The sequence below is a fragment of the Rousettus aegyptiacus genome, unplaced genomic scaffold (genome assembly GCF_014176215.1).
Source record: "Rousettus aegyptiacus isolate mRouAeg1 unplaced genomic scaffold, mRouAeg1.p scaffold_m13_p_4, whole genome shotgun sequence".
Lineage (NCBI taxonomy): Eukaryota > Metazoa > Chordata > Mammalia > Chiroptera > Pteropodidae > Rousettus > Rousettus aegyptiacus.
In genome coordinates this window covers 16,038,451-16,058,460 of record NW_023416307.1, presented here as the reverse complement: position 1 = coordinate 16,058,460, position 20,010 = coordinate 16,038,451, and positions in this window count along the sequence as shown.

Below are 20,010 nucleotides of genomic sequence, written 5' to 3'. Positions count from 1 at the left end.
TAGTTAAAACTTTGATTTAAGGCAGGGAGGAAGTACATAGTGCAAGAGTCACATATTATAATAGTATTTGGTGAGGACTTAGTATTATTAATGGGCAACATTAATTTGGAAAATCTCCCATAAACTCTGTTCTGAAATCATATTTTAACTATTTTTATTTCTGCTAATCATTAGAACTTCTCAGACTCAGTACTATATGCTATATAGCCCTGTATCTTTATTAATGTTAAAAAAAACTTTATTTTTCCATGTTACAAATAAAGTGATTCTGAATTTTCTCAAACACCATGAAAACTAAAATAGAGATAGAATCATTCTTAGATTTTAGTAAACTTAGTGGATTATCTAAAATATATTTTACTATGTTATTTGCTTGGGTCTAAAACAAAGGAAAAGTATCTAGGTGTTTTAGTAAATTTTCAGATGAACAAATCTACTATTCATAGTCCCACTTTATGGGGTGAGTATTGATTACTTGGGAAATTTCCTTCACCCTGTCCCAAAGAAAACCATACTAAGGCAACCATATTAGTTCATCTCCATTTCTCCCATTTTCTTCCAACTTTTCCTTAGGCCTTCAGGTCATCCATAGCTATTCTTTTTTATGCACAGTTCCAGATCCTGGTACTTGGTCTCATATATTTCCTACAAAAACAAAAACAAACAAACAAACAAACAAAAAAAAAACTATACTATTTTATGAGCCTTTTTCTTCTTTAAAATTTGAGAATATTGCAGAAAGTGGTTAAGAACTACAAATTTCAATATTACCATGTGGTGTTCCTAGATCTAAAATCCTCTTGACCTATGTCTGTGATACTCTGGAAGGTGGTCAGTGTGTATTAAAACAAGCAACACAAGCATAACTTGAAGTTTTTAAATTTATTTATTATGAAAATTTATAATGATAAATTCTACCCATTGATTTCACATACATCTCACTTGAAAGTTTCACAGCTTCTTTATTTTCCTTTTTTTAAATGAGGGGAGAAAGGAAATATAAAAGAATGGGCAATACAGAAAGTAAATAATCTTATTTGAATATTTAATATCTCAAAAAAGAAGCCAGAGAAGCTCAAAATGCAATATCAAAGGCATGCAATATATATCTTTCCTACTAATAGATGTTTTTGTGCTAAGTACTCACATAATGATTTTTCAGGAAACCAATTTTTGGGTCTTTAAAAAAGATGAGTTGGGAAGTAAAAAGGTTTATAAAAATGAGGATCATTTTTTCCAAAACTTCTTAAATCTTTCTTACCCATGAGAGATGGATATACCAAAAAAGCACTGGAATACATATTCTATAATGCTACAAACTACAGAGTGAACTAGCAGAGATGGAACTCATTTTTCCTGCTGTCAGGGGCAGAAGTGTTGGGTTTCAATAATCTGAAGTTTAATAGAACTGTATCAAAGTTGCAAGTTATCTCCTAAAAGAAATTAGGCTGTTTTTGATATATCCCTCATCCCCCCCCAAAAAAGAAAACCAAAAACCAATAAACAAACAAAAAAACCCACGGGCAATGTAGTATTCTCTTTGTGGATTTGTAATCTCACGCTTATAAATTAGTTATATCTTTTATTTTCTATCTATAGTATCTATGTCGCTGTTGTGTAGAATAAATTATTTCTCTACTTAGTCACCATTCATGGTTATTTTAGCTGTTGTGTTTTTTCAAACACTTTGAACAACCAAATAAAATAAAAGTACATGGTCTAAATCTCTGTCTCTGTGATTCCTGTAGTGGCTTCAGTTTTCTTATATCTTATGTTTTGAAATGAAAACAGCGTAATGTGGTGTTTTTCATGTTTCTTAAGTAATGCTTACTCAACCTAGCAAACATGTAGTGCAGAAACAAGCATATACCAATGAATAAGCATATGGGATAGACACAGTGTCTTAAACATGTTCTACAAATGATGCGTATATTTGAAAACTTAATGATAACCTTTATTGAGGCTTTTACAGGCAAACTTAGTCACTCAAATGGCAAACTCACTGGGAGTATGGGATAAGTCTTCATGTTTGTATGCCAGGAATATCAGTGTAAGTTGTCTGCTCCAGTAGATCTTTGCTGTCTCTCTCCCTGCAAAGCAAAGGCCAAGAAGGCCTTTACAACTTGCTCACATGTTTTTATTTTTATTTTTTTTTGAGAGACAGAAGAATTAAATACATTCAGTAACATAAGGAGAGTCAACAAGTTAACACAACCACTGTGGCCTTCCTATGGGGTGAGAGTAAAGGGCAAGACAATATGAGCATTGTTTTATTGTGTAAAGGTGAGCTGAAGCGAATTGCTAACATGTGAGGTAAAATAAAAATTCTAAGGAGAGATAGTACGATTCATCTTTTTTGAAGATAAAATTGCTTTAGTCTGAAGTTGCTTTAGAAGTAAATACCACTCAAAAGAGAAATACAAAATCAAGAGGGAAAGTTTAAATTGTCTTAATACTTATACATAATTATTGTGTAACACCCATTTGTTAGTGACCATTTATTTTCATATCACTAAACAAATATTTTCTTTCAATGAAAAGAGAGGCTGAAGGTAGAATAAGTCTCATAGCTTGTACATATCTTTATAGAAACTAGCTTGAAATTAAATCTATATATAAATTTATTTTTTAATGTGCGAGATTCAAGTCAGATAGTCAATTATTTTAGTAATATTTCTAATAATACAGAACACAAGGTGATGAGAAAAATTTAAAGCCAAAGTGTGATACATATATAATCATTTAATGGACTCGGTTTGCATTAACTTCATAATTTTTAAGTAACATTGCTCAAAATAATTTCACAAAATACTATGGTAAATAAAGTATTGCTTGAGTCTAAAAGAATGGCACAAGCAAAAAAAAAATAAGAAGAAATGAGACCAATAATAAAGAAGCTTATGACAAGAAGTAAGAATTAGTAAGAGGAAACATGCCCAGAGATGCAATAGAAATAATACACAAAATGTCAAGTGTAATAACTCCGTGAGAAAAGAAAAAAGAATTAGATAAGTGATAACTTAAGACCAATAAATGAGAATGTGTGAGGTTGGGACAATAAGAAAAAACCACTCCATAATACTTTCGAGTATCAATGATCTCATTGAAAATGTGAATTCTAGGTAGTTATTTTGATATGAAGGCAAAATAATAACATAAGATTGATAATTATGACTCAATAAGACGTGATTACAGTGATAGGTACTAAGAGATGGATGTTATTGTTTGTATCCAAATAAAATTCTACTGTAATCACTTTCAAGGGCTAGACATGAAATCTATTCAAGCTATGGTCCTAGCCCAATTTTTGAAGTCCCAAGGCAGAGAAGTAATAAATGAGTTAAATAGAATAATAAAACATTCTTATCGAAAGCTGAGATTCTGGTACATCATAAAAATGAGAGGTAGATTTATCAAAGTCCTAGTTTCTCTTTGTGTTTGCGTAACCGTCTATATAAAATACAACAAAGGTCATTTACTGGGGGAAAAAAAAAGTATGGTTTATTTTAAAATTCAGCTCAGGTTGTTTAGTAGAATGTTATTTTATAAAATGTGCACTTTGTGATTATGGCCCTTAAATTTGTACTTATATTTATTGATAAATTCTGAAGGCTGTCTCTCTCCATAACCATGACCAAGGCCAGTCAGTCGCTTTGATTATAATCAGGGAAAGCATGCTAGATAGATCAAAACAGGACTTCATAATTACACGAAGGAACAAGCAATAGGTCCAACTTTGCCCTTTATAATAACAGTTCTATATTCTTTTCACTACCTTTCTTTTTATTGTATTTCTTATAAATGAATATATGTGTGTGTTTACGCGTGTGTATGCATGTTTTAATCCTTTTCCAGTTTATCTGTTCTTCACATAAATATTTGACTGAATCAGTCTTAATCTAGAAAAGATTCTTATAGCAGCTCCAGGAAACTGGACAATACAATTGCTTTCTTATAAAGAAAATATAATTGGCTGAATAACTAACTGTACTACCCATTCATACCCTAAAAATATTATTCTCTATTTTTTTCTCCTATGTTAACAAACACATTTTACAATTAATTATTGAGTTTGGCAATTTTAAAATACATTATGGGCTTCCTTGTATTTTTTTCATTAATGAATAGGAAATTTGACTTTATCGATATGATTTATTATCTTTTTTTTTCTTGACTATTCCAGTTGAGTTACTATCAAGGATCTGTGCTATTGGCTAAAGTGTCATTGATATGTGATTGTGTCTACTGGTACGAATAGGTAGTATTAAAAAGATAGATGACTTTAAACAGAGAATATAAGCCAGTGACCATTATGTTATTCAGTGTGGTCAAGGACATTTTATTTTCAAAGGGACATTTCTTTAAGTCTGCTGTAGCCTTTCGTGTAATATGAAATAGATAATATGAAATGTCATATATAGCCATGTATATTACATATCTCTATATATAGATATATAAATATTTATATATCCATATGTCATATATAAGTAATCTATTACCTATCCACTTGTATCCATATATCCACAGAGAAATATAAATAGGTAGATAGGCAGATAGAGAGAAAAATAGAGGCGTACATTTTTCTATGTCTATATATGGATATGATGCGTGATTTGTAAACTGACTATCACATTCGACAAAGAAAATTTTGCAAAGAAGCTAGGAATAGCTAAATAAGCTAGCTCTAGGAAGGTCAGGAATGAGGAAAGTTCCAGAGATACCAGAAAGTTTTCATGGACTCTGCGGTGTGTCAGCAAAAGATGTGATTGGGTTCTAGTACGCTTGGGATTCATGGTTCTGCATTCCAGGTTCCTACTTCATGGGAGAAGAGGTCAGATAAGCCTATTCTGATTCAGAATACACGGTTGTACCTTACTCTTCTGTGGTAGGGGAGCAGAGGTCATGCAGCCTAGACATAGGCACAGGAATTTACTCTCAGAGAATTAGGGTCATGATGAATTTAGCAGCTTTCCCAAGATATTTACTTTGTGTGTGTAGAACGAGACCACACAGCTACCTGGTAGAAATATCTAAGACAGTGAAATAGAGCATCTCCATTTGAGTAGTCTCTCTCATGCTGACCTTTATAATTATAACATAAATTCTAAGAGAGTCAGATCCTAAATATATTGTTTTGTTTTGTTTTGTTTTTCAAAAGAGGCTGTAAATTATTACGGCCTCGTGTAAAAATCTAATAGAAAGATTAGTCAATTTTTTATTTGATTTGAATCACATATAAAAGCCCATTCCAAATTATTATTTCTAGTCGGGCAAATGTTAAAAACATCCAAAACTGAAGTAAAGGTTGAGCGAAAAGAAAAGCCTGTCTTCAGAATGTTTGCTGCTATGAAATAGAACTAAAAACAGTAAGTTAGAGTCAATATTTTCTTACATCAAAAATGTATTTTCCCAATCATTTTAAAATATAGGGGAAAAAGAGATTTCAAAACTATATATATATTTTTTCTTTAATTAATTTTGAATAAGTGATAAGTTATTAGGCTGAAAACTGCTAACTCTATCGGTCACCATTAACAACTGCTATAATCTTAGAGACAAAGCAAGCCCATGTAATACTAACAAGAGAGCAATTACTTTCACTTATAGCTGTAGTAGTTTGAACTTTTGGCATTTTTATTTTTTTTAACAAGATCATTTGTGGACTTTGTACAGATTTTATTTTCTCATATAAAATTATGATCCTTATCTACATCTATTAAGGGTAAGATTTAATTTTATTGACAGAAATATAAAAATCTACATTAATTGCTAAGGGCTTGGTAATGCAGATTATTAATGAAACTTGTATTTTACTCTGTTCCAAGGAAGCCAAAGAAATGTTTGATATAATATGTGCAAGTCTAAATTATAGGAACATTCACAGCATTAAAAAATTATATATGAAAAAAGAAATTATTTGCCATAAGACTGTTTTATCTGAATCATATTTCTTAGTATTTTTCTCTATTAAATATCTGACTTAAGGCCCTTAGAAGATCCTGAGAAATGATGTCCTTCTAAGTGTACTTTAAAATATTCCTTGACAAGAAAATGTACATTTACTCCATATTTTTATCCTGCATTATTTTATGATTTCGAAAGGCAACCACAGGTTTTTCCCTTATTAAACTATTTTTTGATATGTGGTAGAAGAACATATTTCAAATCTTAGAGGGAGAGAAATATTTCCTAAAAGAAAAAATGAACTATAATATCAAAAAGAAACACGTGACTTCTGCAATCTGTTTGATTAACTAACAGGAGAAATTACATGAAAACCTTTTTCATGCTTAAAAATCCCAAACTATTTTATACTGAAGTCAAACTACTGCTGTCATTTACCATTAAAATTAGTAGATATTTATTGAACATGTATTGTGTTCAAGAAACTGTGCTCTGTGCTGTGAGTTTATAGGACTTAAGCAAAACATAGTTGCACTAAAATAACTTACAGCCAGAAGAATGCTTTTCATATCAGTTATAGTAGAACATTTGTAAGCATTTCCAAATGCTTGCTAAGAGTAGCAAAGTGCCTGACTAATGGTTAAATAATAATAATGGCATTGATTTGTTTGTCATATCAAGAACTCTGAAAGAAGTCAGTTTCAGGGTTGGGCAGGGTATTAAATAGGTATCTGGGGCTGATCAAGACATTGAATAGGTACCTTGGTAATTCTCTTGGACTTTTCTCTTGGTTCTCTTATGGCTATGCCAAGTTGAAGCACCATATTCTCTTATCATCACGTCTAACACTGGAAGAAAAAGACTAGGGAAAGGGAGGGTCTGTTACCTAACGTCTTTCTTAAAACAGTAAAAAATGTTTTGGGAAATTCATTGAATTAGAGAGTAATGAGGACCAAAGGTGAGTATTACATACTAAGACCAGTACTTCTTGAAGTGTCGTCTTTGGGTACTTGATGGAAATCTACATTCCCAAGTCCCAAAGCAGAATTAGATACTCTGGTAACAGAGCCTGCAGAATATAAACAAGCTCTTCAGATAATTTTGATTTACTCTTGTGTTTGAGAATCACTGACAGACAGTCTTGCTTCACTCCCACATGCTGGATATTAATTAGAGTTAGGTTTCTAATCATACATCTCAAAATTCTAGCTGAACCACCGGCTGTTCTACACTTATGATGTGAATTAGCAACTAGAAGTCAAGATATGGAGGCTACCTGAGTGTCCACCAATGGATGAATGTATAAAAAAGAGGTGGTATATTTATAAAAAAGAGTGAAATTTTACCCTTTGCAACAATATGGATAGACATAGAGGATATTGTGCTGAGTGGGGTAAGTCACACAGAGAAAGACAAATGCCATATGATTTCACTTATATGTGGAAGCTAAAGAACAAAATAAACAAACAAACAACACAGAAATAAACTCATAGATAGAGAGAAAATTGTAATGGTTGCCAGATGAGCAAGGGTTTGGGTGGTGAGTGAAAAAGGGGAAGGGACAAAGAACTGCAAATTGGTAGTTACAAAATTGTTATGGGGATGTAATGTGTAGCATAGGCAATATAGTCAATAATATTGAGATAAGTATGTATGGTGCCAGATGGGTACTAGATTTATTAAGGTGATCACTTGGTAAATTATATAAATGTCTAATTACTATGTTGTACACCTGAAATGAATATAATATTGTATGCTAACAGTAATTTAAGTAGTAAATTATTAAAAACTTGAAAACTTAAAAATAAATGGAGGAATTGTGGTTACCACCCACAGTGGGAGTGGGGTCATCTTCCATTGGTGAATGGATTTGAGTAGCAAAAGTAAATAATGTTCATTTTAATCTGTAAATCTTTTATGTGGGCTATGCTATGCTTACCCTGAATTATGTTTAATCCATCCCTATTCTACCCTCTAAGCTATCATGTTTAAAAAATAACCCTTTAAGTTATAATAATTTTATATTTACAGAAGGATGATACTGAGAATTCTGTCGTACACTTCAACTAGTTTCCTCCTCCATTTTTATCATCTTACATGATCATGATATATTTGTTAAAACTATAAAATCAACATCAGTATTTTACTTTATCTGAACTCCAGATTTTACTTGGGTTTCACCACATTTTCCATGAATGTCATCTCTCTGTTTTAGATTCCATTTCAGGATACCGCATTGCATTTAGTTGTCAGATGTCTCCAGACCCACTGGTCTGTGAGAATTTGTCTTTCCTTGCTTCCTTGTGAGATTTGAGAAACACTGGCCAAGGATTGTACAGGATATTCTCAATTTGGATTTATCTGATGTTTTCCTCATTAGACTAGGGCTGTGAGTTTTTGGAAAGAATACCACAGGATAATGTGATCTCATTATATAGTATCAGGAAACACTTGTTTTGACATTTAATTACTGGTAATGTTAACAGTCATTATTTGGGTAATGTAGTTTTTGTTAGGGTGCTTTACTGTAAAATTACTATTTTTTCTTTTTAATTCTCTGTTCTTCAAAAGTATGGATCTCCCTCCCCAATGCTATATCTATATATCTATAACTAATCTATGTCTAATCTATATCTATGTCTCTCTCTCTCTATCATCTACCTACCTACATCTATCTATCTATCTATCTATCTATCTATCTATCTATCTATCATCTATCTATCATCTATCATCGGCTTGAATCTTATGCTCTGATTTCTCTCTGTATAATACTTTTATACATTAACCTAAAAATAAAAAAACCTTTGAAAGTGAGAGACAGCAAGCATTTATTTTAGATAAAAACAAACAAACAAAGCTACTAGAGAAGCAATGATTCAGGGAGAAACCCAAATTGTATTTGAATTAGTAAATAAAACCAAGGGGTATTTATAAGAAAAGGAAGAGGAACAATTATATCAGTGAAAGAAAGACATTTCTATTGGTGCAGATAAGCTAAATAGCCATGATAATTCTAAGTAATCTTTTTAATTTCAGTCCTGTAGTCGTCAGTCCATTAGTCATAATATTTGCTTTGTTGTTATATTGGCAAACAGTTCTTTGGGGCACAATATTGTTTTAGGCCCAGTCCAAAGGTTATTTTGCCCTATTTTAACTTTCCAAATATATGAGGTATAAGACGTGCAAGGCAGTTCCTCTGGGTTGGCAGCTCTGATTCCATTTTAGAGTGGCTTGGTTTATTATTTTTTTTTACACAAATGTAAAGTTTTTATATAATTTAAACACACACATATGTATACACATACATACATTTGTATGCAAAAAACACATACACAGATTTTTAATGTCAAGTGAGGTCTATTTAGAATTCATCAACTTTTAGGAAATGACGGTATTGGTAATCAAGTCCAAATTTCCTCTCAGGAACAATATCTCTGTGAAGGCTTGTCAAGCTGCTGTTGATTAAAATGTGTTTACCACCCACTGGGCAGCATATTCAGTGGGTAGTTTTGAGTCACAAATGTATTTATGGCAATTTTCTCTTCCGGTCAAATTTTTGCATTTGAAGACAAAAAGAACATTTTAAAACCTATTCAAAGTGAGAGCATTCTAAATACTGGAATGCTTCTGTCATGGGCTGAATTGTGTTCCCCTCAAATTCTTATGCTGAAATCCTAACCTTCATTACCTCAGCATGTAACTCTATTTTGAGATAGTGCTTTTTAAAGAGGCGATTAAATTAAAATGATATCTTTAGAGTGGTACCTAATCCGATCTGACCGATGAACTGATAGGAAATTTGAACATACAAGAGACAAAGACGTATACATGCACAGAGACGACCTTGTGAAGACAAAAAAGAAGACAGCCATCTGCAAGCCAAGGAGAGAGGCCTCGGAAAGAACCAAAACTTCTGACAATTTAATTAATCTCTGACTTCTAGTCCGCAAACCCATGAGAAAATAAATTTCTGTTGCTTAAGCCACCCAGTTTGTGGTATTTTATTTTGGCAGCCCTAGCCAACTAATGCAACTTCAATCACATTTTTCCAGAGCTATCTCACATAAAATTTCTCTAATTCTTTCAACTCTCTGTCATAATAATACAGTTGCCAACCATCCTAGATTGTGCAAAACTATACTGGTGTTTGCACTGGAATTTCCATTCCTGGGAAATCTCTCAGCTTAGTTCATGTATAGGTATTTACAAATTTTGTAAAGTCTTGTACTGACTCTTTTGAGTAGTGCTCTGTGTTGATCACAGCCCTTTATAGTACAGTGACCAGAGAAGTTAGTAGGCTATTTGTAATCCAACCAGGTCTAATTATGTGAGGTTACATCATATAAACTGTACTGGTGCAAAAGTTCAAAAGCATATATGACACAATCTTAACTTAAATTAGAATTTAAATTCTACCCAAATCTACAAGTTTAGTGTATAAATAGAGATGAAATGACTGGACATCATTGGTGAATGGACTTTGACTTGTTTTGTAGCGATTCAAGTTTATTTATATGCTTTCATCTTTTGCTTCCTTTGTGAGCAGCCTTATTCATTACTCAGGGGAAAAAAATGACTAGATCAGATCTAGTTGGGCAATAGGTAACCATTATGGCTAGAGTATTTATGTGACTCAAATGGGGATTTAAATTCATGACTCTGCTTCATTAATACTAAACTAGAAGAAATGAACAAGATAAAGAACATTAACTCTTTCCTCATTTTTATGTGTTCTTGTTACAGTATTACTGAGTCAGTGGAGGTTATCTATCCAGTCATTATTTTTAAAAAGACTGACACTTATCAGAAAGATAGCATAATGAAAGAACAAAAGGAAGCAACTTGTTCTGATTAACATCATGAGACATCAATAGTTTTCTTACTAGAACTCAATCAAGTCTGAATATTATGGTCTTGGAATCAAACTAAAATCAGAGATCTGTAATGGGAAGAAGCAGGGAGTAATGATTGCTATAGTGAATTCTGGGGTCAGATTACCAAGATATAAATCTTGGCTCTACCATTTCATGATTGTGGCTTCCAGGAAGTTACATAGCCTTTTTGAGGCTTTGTTTCCTTATTTATAGTATTGCTAATAGTTCCTGCCTCATTCCATCACTAGTCAATTGACTTTAATCTATTTTCTTGACTGCTCTGAGCTTCTTTTTGCTGACTGTAAAATACTGGCTTTGAGCACATCAATTATTATGAAGATAAAATACAATAATGTATATAAAGTCACCAATTTTACTGTTATTATTCAGTAAGTTATATAGATGTTATGTATAATCTATATTTTACTAAGAAATCAAAGAATAAATATATGACTTATTATGCCACAAATAATTTTTCATTTGTAGAATAATCTATTTTGTTCCCTAATGCTTGATGTCAGGGATAGGGGGTGGGGTGAGAATTGCCTGATAAACTTTGTACACAAATTATCAGTCTGTCAAAAACAAAAACTAAAGAAGACAGATTAGAGAATAAATGTTTCTTATTGCGATAAAACAAAAAGGCAGGTCTTAATTATGGCCATTTTCCCAGCTCCACACGCAGTTCTATTGGTAAAGTTCAGCCTTCGTTATCTCAATAATTTTTTACTCTTTTCTCCCTTTTTAAATGAAAAGAAACTTCCCTAAACTGTATATAGTAGTAACAGGCAGGCAAAACAGTACAAACATTGTTTTTCAAGGATCTATTTCAAGGCTTTATAACCACAGGACAGATTTGATTTTTGTACAAATTAATCTTAATTTATCTAATCAAATGCTGTGGGGGAAAAAAATGAAAACATGTAAGCAACATCTGAGAAAATAGTTTTTTCATAAATTAAACACATTTTTCTTCAAATATAATCAAATAGTAATAACTTTTGTCTTATGTTTAATTTGTTTTTAGTTAACCTTGTTTTGGAAAATCTATTACTGTTCATGTAATTTTATCTATGATGTTTATGAATTTAATTATTTCATACAAATTTACACATCTAATTGTTTTAAGAATATTTAAACTAAAATGATATTATTTCACTTTATTTTATTCACCTTTTCTCATTTATATTAATGAATTTGAACCATAACATAAATAAATAACTGGTAAACTGAGCTTAACTGACAGCTATCCAATCGAACATTGATTTTGATGACATCCCTATAGATTGCAGAAAATATATATGTAAATCAATATGTTTATATTTCTAAAAATAGTATATCTCTTTTGGAGTGTGTATAGAAGAAATGTTACTATTTCAGATTTTCAGACTCTGAGGACAATATTTTGTGCGGAGATTTTTGTTAAAGCCCAGAATAAAGTTAGTTTCAATCTTCTGCACCTCGGTGTATTTCTTTCTAATTTCTCCACCATCCTCATGAAATCAAAATACCGAATTAATTAATTAATTAATTAATCAATCATTTCCAAACTCATTTTAATATCAAAGGTTTTTGAAGTCTAGCCTGGAATTCTATGAATTAGATTTGTTTCCTTCCTTTCTTTGAACACTTACCACTTTATTCCAATTTGACATATCCGGATGCAATATTTTTCTAGGAAGTCATTTTTTCCTAAATTCAACTTAAATACCCTCTCTCTTATTTTTAGTTTATTTTATCCTAATGCTCTTGACTCTAATGTAAACCTATTTCCTTACTCAAAGTCAGAAAAATAAAAATTTTAAAACTTCTTTGCTTGTTTTCTCATATTTTTAGATTATCTCTAAACTCTTGGGTCCTAAATAGCAAAGTACATTCTTTCCAAACAGCCATAATTAGTATTACTAGCATCCATATACAGTTTAATCATGGAAATCTTCAATTTTATATCAATATTATTATAAAAATTTTTCATATTCCCTATTAAAGTTATTAATATTTTACTTATAACATTTAATTTTCTTTGCCATTTTTACTAAGAATGTTTTCTGAATATTTTTATTTACTCTCTTTAATTTTGATCAAAGCACACTAGAATTCAGACAAAATGTGGTTTTCAAGCAGGGAAAAGGCACAGATAGTCTTTACTTGCCATTGTTATTTATTATTTTTCCAAATAGTTAGCAGTTAGGTTCTCTGTACCTTGGGCTATTTCTCAACTAAAATAGATTGTACTCTGATGTTTAGCAACTGGTTGTGATTTAGCTCTTTGGTTTTAACATTAGAGTTTTGCTTTTAACATTTGCTATAACATGATATTTTTGAGACCTAGGGCAAGTCTTTACAGGTGTTTTATGTAAGGTGTTTTTCCTTTTAGTTGTATTTATACAGTACAGTATTTTTTTGTTGGCAAATCCATAAAAATTATTAGAAAGTTGCAAGTACAAGCCTTTAAAGGCTTGTATGTTTGTTTGTGTGATGTGTTTATTATTCACATATGTATGCATAATTAAATAGTAGAACAAGACTTGGATATCAACCTTTTTCCTTAACATAATTGTGTGATTGCTGACAACCCATCTCATCTTTCTAAATCTTTTTAAAAATCAAAGCATGACATTTATACCAAAAACTGCACAAATTATCAAGTATACCTTGATGAATTTTCACAAAGTGACTGCACCCATATATCAGAATCTAAAAGAGAAAAGTTACCAGCATCCCAGAAGACCCTCTCAAGGATAAGCTATAATTTGACATCTAACCCCAAATATTTTGAACTTCATATGATTGGAATCATAGTACCTATGATTTAGTGCCTTCTCCCACTTTTTTCTTCCTCAAAAAGTTATTTTTGTAATATTGTTGCATATGGTTATAGATTGTTTATTTTCATTCTCTGTATTATTCCATTATGGACCATACACCATGCATTTGTCTATTCATAGAAAGGATTTCCTACCTAATTAACTAAGGAATTTTTGCCCACAGTAAAGTTCAAATTGTCAAATCAGATGCAATATAATTTAAACAATTTTTTAATCATTACTAAATTACTAACTCATGATACAGGCAGTAGCGAAAGACATGTCTAGTCTTTCAGGAGGTCCAAAATTGTCATTTCTATCCCCCAGATGCCCTTTATCTCTTGCATTTGAACATGTTCTGGTTTGGGTTTAACATGAGAGGTTTAAGTGTTGCCTTTACCAGTACATCTGTTTAGTAGCAGAATTGTAAGGTGATTTTATCAGACCATTTCTTTCTTTCTCAGGCATTCCCAGTAAGAAAAAAGGTTACAAACCCACTTCTAACATTAACTGTATCCTTTTCACTCAAAAATATGTTTTTACATATTAATCTGTTTATTCATTTGTTAATCCATTGATTCATTTATTCATATACTTTCTATATTTAGATATGCAAATGATCTGGTATATTTTTATATATACTATGTTGTTGGGATCAAGATATGTTTTTCCAATTGGATTTCTAATTGATACAGCACCATATGTTGAGAAGAATTACCTTATTCTATAATACTGCAAGTGTTAAATAATGTGTCAACTGGTTTCTGAGCTCTATATTCTGTTCCTATTTATTTTCTACCTTCATTATCTAGAACTATCATAACACATCTTAATTGATACAGGTCTATAAATTATCTGTAAATGTGCATTCTTTTGTTTTTGTTTTTATTCTTCAAGATTATCTTAACTATTTTAGCTGTTTCATTAATTTATAAATTTTAGAATCAGATTGTCTCTTCCTCGTAAATAAGAGATTTTTCACCGAGGTTTCATATCTGATTGAGAAGAATTGACACCTTTATGATACTTATTGCTCTAATACATTGAATAACGTAGGTCTTCTTTATCTTTTTTATGTTTTTTTTTTAAATATAGTATTCTTACATATGTTTCATTAAAACTATAATCTATTTAGGTATGCCATTGTTATTATTAACAGTATATTTTAAAATTTCACTTTTCATATATTTATAGCTAGAAAACAATATCAGTACAGTTTTCTTTTTCTCATGTTGACTTGTATTCAATTCACATGCTAAATTACTGGAATTCCATGCACAGAATCATTTCATCTCTGAATAATGACAGTTTTATTTCCCCCTTATTTCAATTCTTGTGTGTTGTTTTTTCTTTCCTTTCATAGTGATTAAAACCTTCAGTACAATGTAGAATAGAAGGGATGATAGTTTATATATGTTTTTTATTTTTAGTGTCAGGGGAAAAAGCTCTTAATATTTAACATCAAATACGATGTTATGCCAGCTACAGGTCTTTTGTAGGTGCTATTCTTACTTTGCTCAGAAATTTTGTTTTTGTTTAATTTTGTTTTTGATCATGAATGGGTACAGAATTTTGTCAAATGATTTTTCAGCGCCCATTAAAATAATTGTATACTTTTTCTATTAATATGGTGAATAATAATTACTTATGAATATTCACTTCCCTAAAATTCTTGAAACAAGTTATACTTTATTATAACTTTATTATATACTTTATTATCATCTTTTCTGTATATTGTTGTGCTATATTTGATCATGTTTTTTTTAGAATACATGTTTATAAGGTAAATCCGTAGTTTTCCTTTCCTGTCACATCTTTTTCAGATATTTATCTCAGGATCACATTAGTCCCATAACTTTTCAGAACTCTGTAAGTTCTTTCAAAAACATTTGGAGAGTTTGTATATTTATATTACTTTCTCTTAAAATATTTTAACTAAGTCCCAGGGAAGCCATCTGACTTTAGTGTTGGACCAAAGTTTTTAAATTACTGCTAGTGGTAGTACTAAATGTTACAGGGTAACATTAAGAGTTTTATTTTGTTCCATGCAAAGCATTAAAATGAATTATCTTATTTCAGCTATATAAAAACGTTTACCAATATTAAAAACAAAACAAAACAAAACAGAATTGAAGTGTAAGGAGGACCCTTGCCCAAAATTACATAGGTAGTTAATAAAACAACACTTTTTTATAAAAAAAATATAACTGTGTGATGATGGCTGTTTACTACACATGTTGAGGTGATCATTTCACAATTTATGGAACCATTATGTTGGACACATGAAACTAACATAATGTTATATGTCAATTAGACTCTAAAAAAATGTGAAAGAAAAAATGACAAGGCAAAGTGTTAACAGAGATAAAGAGGTATTAATCAAGATAAAGAGGAACATATTTAATTCTATGTATTTAGTATACATTTAAAAATTAGTGAAAAAAGATAATTAAAGTGATACAAACAAACTTTGATACTTCATGAAGCAGACAGTCTCTATTCAGAGAACTGCAAAATGGTCAGGAAGCATGAAGCTTTTATAGGATGAAAAATAAAGAACAAAGAAGAGATAAATAGAAAATTTCTGATTGGCTGGGACCACATAGTCAACCTTATTTGGGTTGATAAGGAACAAGGAAATAAGTAGAGAGTCCAGTGTTGGCTTAGTGTTTGGGGATCGGCTGACTGGATATACTGCATTTCTGGTCAAGTGGAACATTTACAGGGACACAAACAAAGAAGTTTGGGTTTGTTGACATGGCATTTTGGGTAAAAGTGGCTCCATCTTGGGCCTTGAAATTTATTTCAAATGTACCTAATAATATAAATTCAAAATACATGAAGCAAGAGTTGGAAGATCAAAAAGAAATAATAAAAAATGTAGTATCATATTTGATACTACGAATAAATATCTTTATTCATCTCTCAATAACAGAACAAGCTGATGGAATATAAAGACAGAAGAATTAAATATTTATCAACTAATATAATTGATACATGTAAAATAGTGTACTCAAAATTTACAGAATACACATTATTTTCAAATAAATCTGGAGTATTTATTAAAATTGATATCTATAGCTATAAAGCAATTCTAAAAAATTTTAAAGAACAAAGATTACACAATGGATGCCTATTCAGTTTTTTCTACATGTGTCCTGAGGTCCTTCTTATTCCATGATTCATGAATAGATATACATGGTTTTATTGTCCTCTAGAAATGAACAAAATGCAAGAAAAGTCACCAATCACCTTCACTGAATTTCTACCTCTCCCACAACTCATCTTCCCATTGTTAACATTCTTCTCAACCATTACTAACCACTAGAAACACATTTCCTTATAAAAAGAAAAGCAAAACAAGTTAGCATCAGAACAAAATACTCCTATACCTTCTACATTTTCACAGAGCACTTTCTGATTCTTCTTGTCCGAATTGAAATCCATTTCCTCTTTAAACTTATTGTGACTACTCCTTTTCCTATCTCTTCTGCAAAGAAGGGACCAACTCAGGGTCTTCTTCTCCTTCTAGTCACCCATTTTTCCTTTCAGACTATTTACAGCATCTTGCACAGAAGTTTTCTTTTTGAGGTTTCTGCTCTATAGTTATACTATCTTCTGCTGATATTTATTTTCATAATATATTAGTCATTTCCTTCAAACAGGTCATATTTAGATAAATCTTCTGCTTCTTCTTTTTCCTCTTTCTTATATTCATGTTGGGTTACTTCAACATGCATAAATATGACATCAAATATGCCTCTGAAAACATCAACTTCCTCTTCTGTTTCATTTGCCTTCTAAAATGGGGCCAGCTGGGGCCATGCTGCTTTAACTAGGCTCTTACACTTCTGAAGTCACATTTCCACATTCCACACTCTGAATACAACTTCCTAGCTTTGCAGCTGTGATTTTTCTCCTTAATCTAGGGCAAATTTCCTTTGACAATAGCATGACCTTCAGTGTCAAGACCATGTCAACCATTTTCATTAGAGCATCTGTATCCTTTGATCTCCACAACACAAGAAAAGTAGAGTCCTGGGTTTTTTGTTATTTCAGACTGTCTATCTTCTTATAACTACACCTGAATGGTTGGTTTCATAAAGGAAAAGATTGGTGAGGTCTTTGAACTAGCACCACTCGACATTCATCTTCTTCAGTCTTCTCAGTTCTTAGAAGGGATTTGCTACCTGGTGAACTTTCTTTCCTATTTCCCCACTGGCTATTTTGATTCTTCACTGTTTCTTCAAGAATCATATTCTATGATGTTTCAATTTTCTCTTTTAGCTGATATCCTTGCCCAAATACTTCACTTGGAATAAAACGATATTGGGTTACAAAAACCTATTAATTTTTTATATTAAACTATGAAGACCCCTCCATCTGTAGCCATAATTACCCTTTATTTATTCTTTCATTTTTATTGGTAGAAATGTTTCTCCATTTATGTGACTGAGAATATTCTCTCCTCCTACTTTCTTAGGGAACTTTTCCTATAAATCATCCCATCCTTTTATTATTTATTCAGCATATATGTATTCAATCCTTACTGTGTTTTAATACTACATTATATGGTCTGGACAAATTCGCAAACAAAATAGACAAAAGAGTCTGCTCTCTTGGTGGATACATTATAATGAGAGGGAAAAAACAATAAATAGAGTTAATAAAATATTGGAAGCTAGTAACTTAGAAAAGAAAAAGAAAGAGTAGATCACTGTAAAGGCCAGGAGTACTTAGAGATGAATAGGTTACAGTATTAAACAGAGTGCTATGATTGGTTCAAATTTACCCTTAGTCTCCAAGTAACACAATTCAGTTTCTTCATTAATGAAATGAAGTAGTTTTGTGATATCCAGGGTTTATTCTGCCTTTAAAATTCCGGGAGTCTATATAAGTCATAATTAATGATCATAATAAAAATGTAGGAAAATATTTTTATTTCTAGGACTATAATTTAAATCTTAGCAATACCATAACGTTTATCAGTGCATGGAATTTCTTATTTTACAAGTAGCAGGAGTAAACATTTAACCAGATTTTTAAGAGGAAAACTAAACTTCTAAGACTAAAATTCAGGGGAGTCACAATTAACATCTTGAAGTAATTAGTCTCTTTCTCCAGTGTTGTACACCTTTCTTTCCTTTTATTCAGTATCACTCTGAAAGTTTAACTAATGCAAAATGTATTTATCATTCTAGAAATCGTTATTATACTCTACGTTTAACAGCATCTTAGGTGTCAAATAATTTATCTTGTAAGTAGAAGCACCTTTTATTTTTCTCCTCTTCTCACATCTTAGCATCTTAATTACAGCCACTCATGAGCTGAGTCTGTTTTTACCATATTTATTCTACGTATTTTTTTTTTTTTTGGTCTGCTTGCAGTAGTGCTAATGTGTCACAGCATTGTGACTACAACTTCTCCCATAATTGATGGGAACAAATTCTTCTGGGATATATTAATACATCTGCAGGCAGTGAGACAAGCAGTGAATGGAAAGTAAATGGATTGAAGAGCTCTAGAGACATTTATGTTGCTGGAGGCGGGGAGGTCGGCAGCCACTAATAACTACAGCTAAACAGTGGGAAGAAAGCATACACTAGGCTTGTTTTACTAATCATTATATATCATATGCACTCGGCAGTTATGAACAAATGTTGCTTTCTCAAACCAATTAGCCTTTAGTGTAGTGCTAACTGATGCATATGTAGCTGCTAGTTATAATGATCGCTAGGCCTTTAATCTTAAGCACCCATGTTAAGGATATAGATTTTCCCCACGGTTTTGAAAACAAAATATTTTTTTTCTCAGTCATGAATTTTTTTTTACCCCAAAGACCAAGACTATTTCATTGTAAGACCGCTCTTTTACATTTTTTATTTAAGCACACTCAACTTGGAACCACAGAATTTTAGGTTTGGTTAAAACATTTAATTTTACTGATTAAGAGCTTGCCCTAGAGAGAATAAGTTATTTGCTCAAAATCCATAAGCTGCTTACAGGCAGCATTTGGATAAAAACATATGATGAGGTCCATTATGGTTAGATTTACCAGCAATCCAGTAAAATGCACTGAGTGTTAGGCATCGCACTGGGTGGGAATGGGTGGATGAACACGAAGACACTTAATTAACACTTGGAAGTATGTAAACAAATTATTTTAAGGACTACATTATTTGCTAGCAACATAAAGAAAGTGGGAACAAAAAGGAGTGAATCGTTCATTTTGATTGGATTGTTGGACAGTGAAGTATCTATAACCAGTAGCTGCATTATTGGTATGAAAATCAGGAAGCTTGCTGCAGAATCTTTGCAGGGCGTGGTGGACCAACGTAGAAGTTGCAGACTCAGATATACTATTCTCTTACAATTTTTGTAAATTATATTTATGCCCCGAGTTTCACAAATATTTAAAGCTGCAA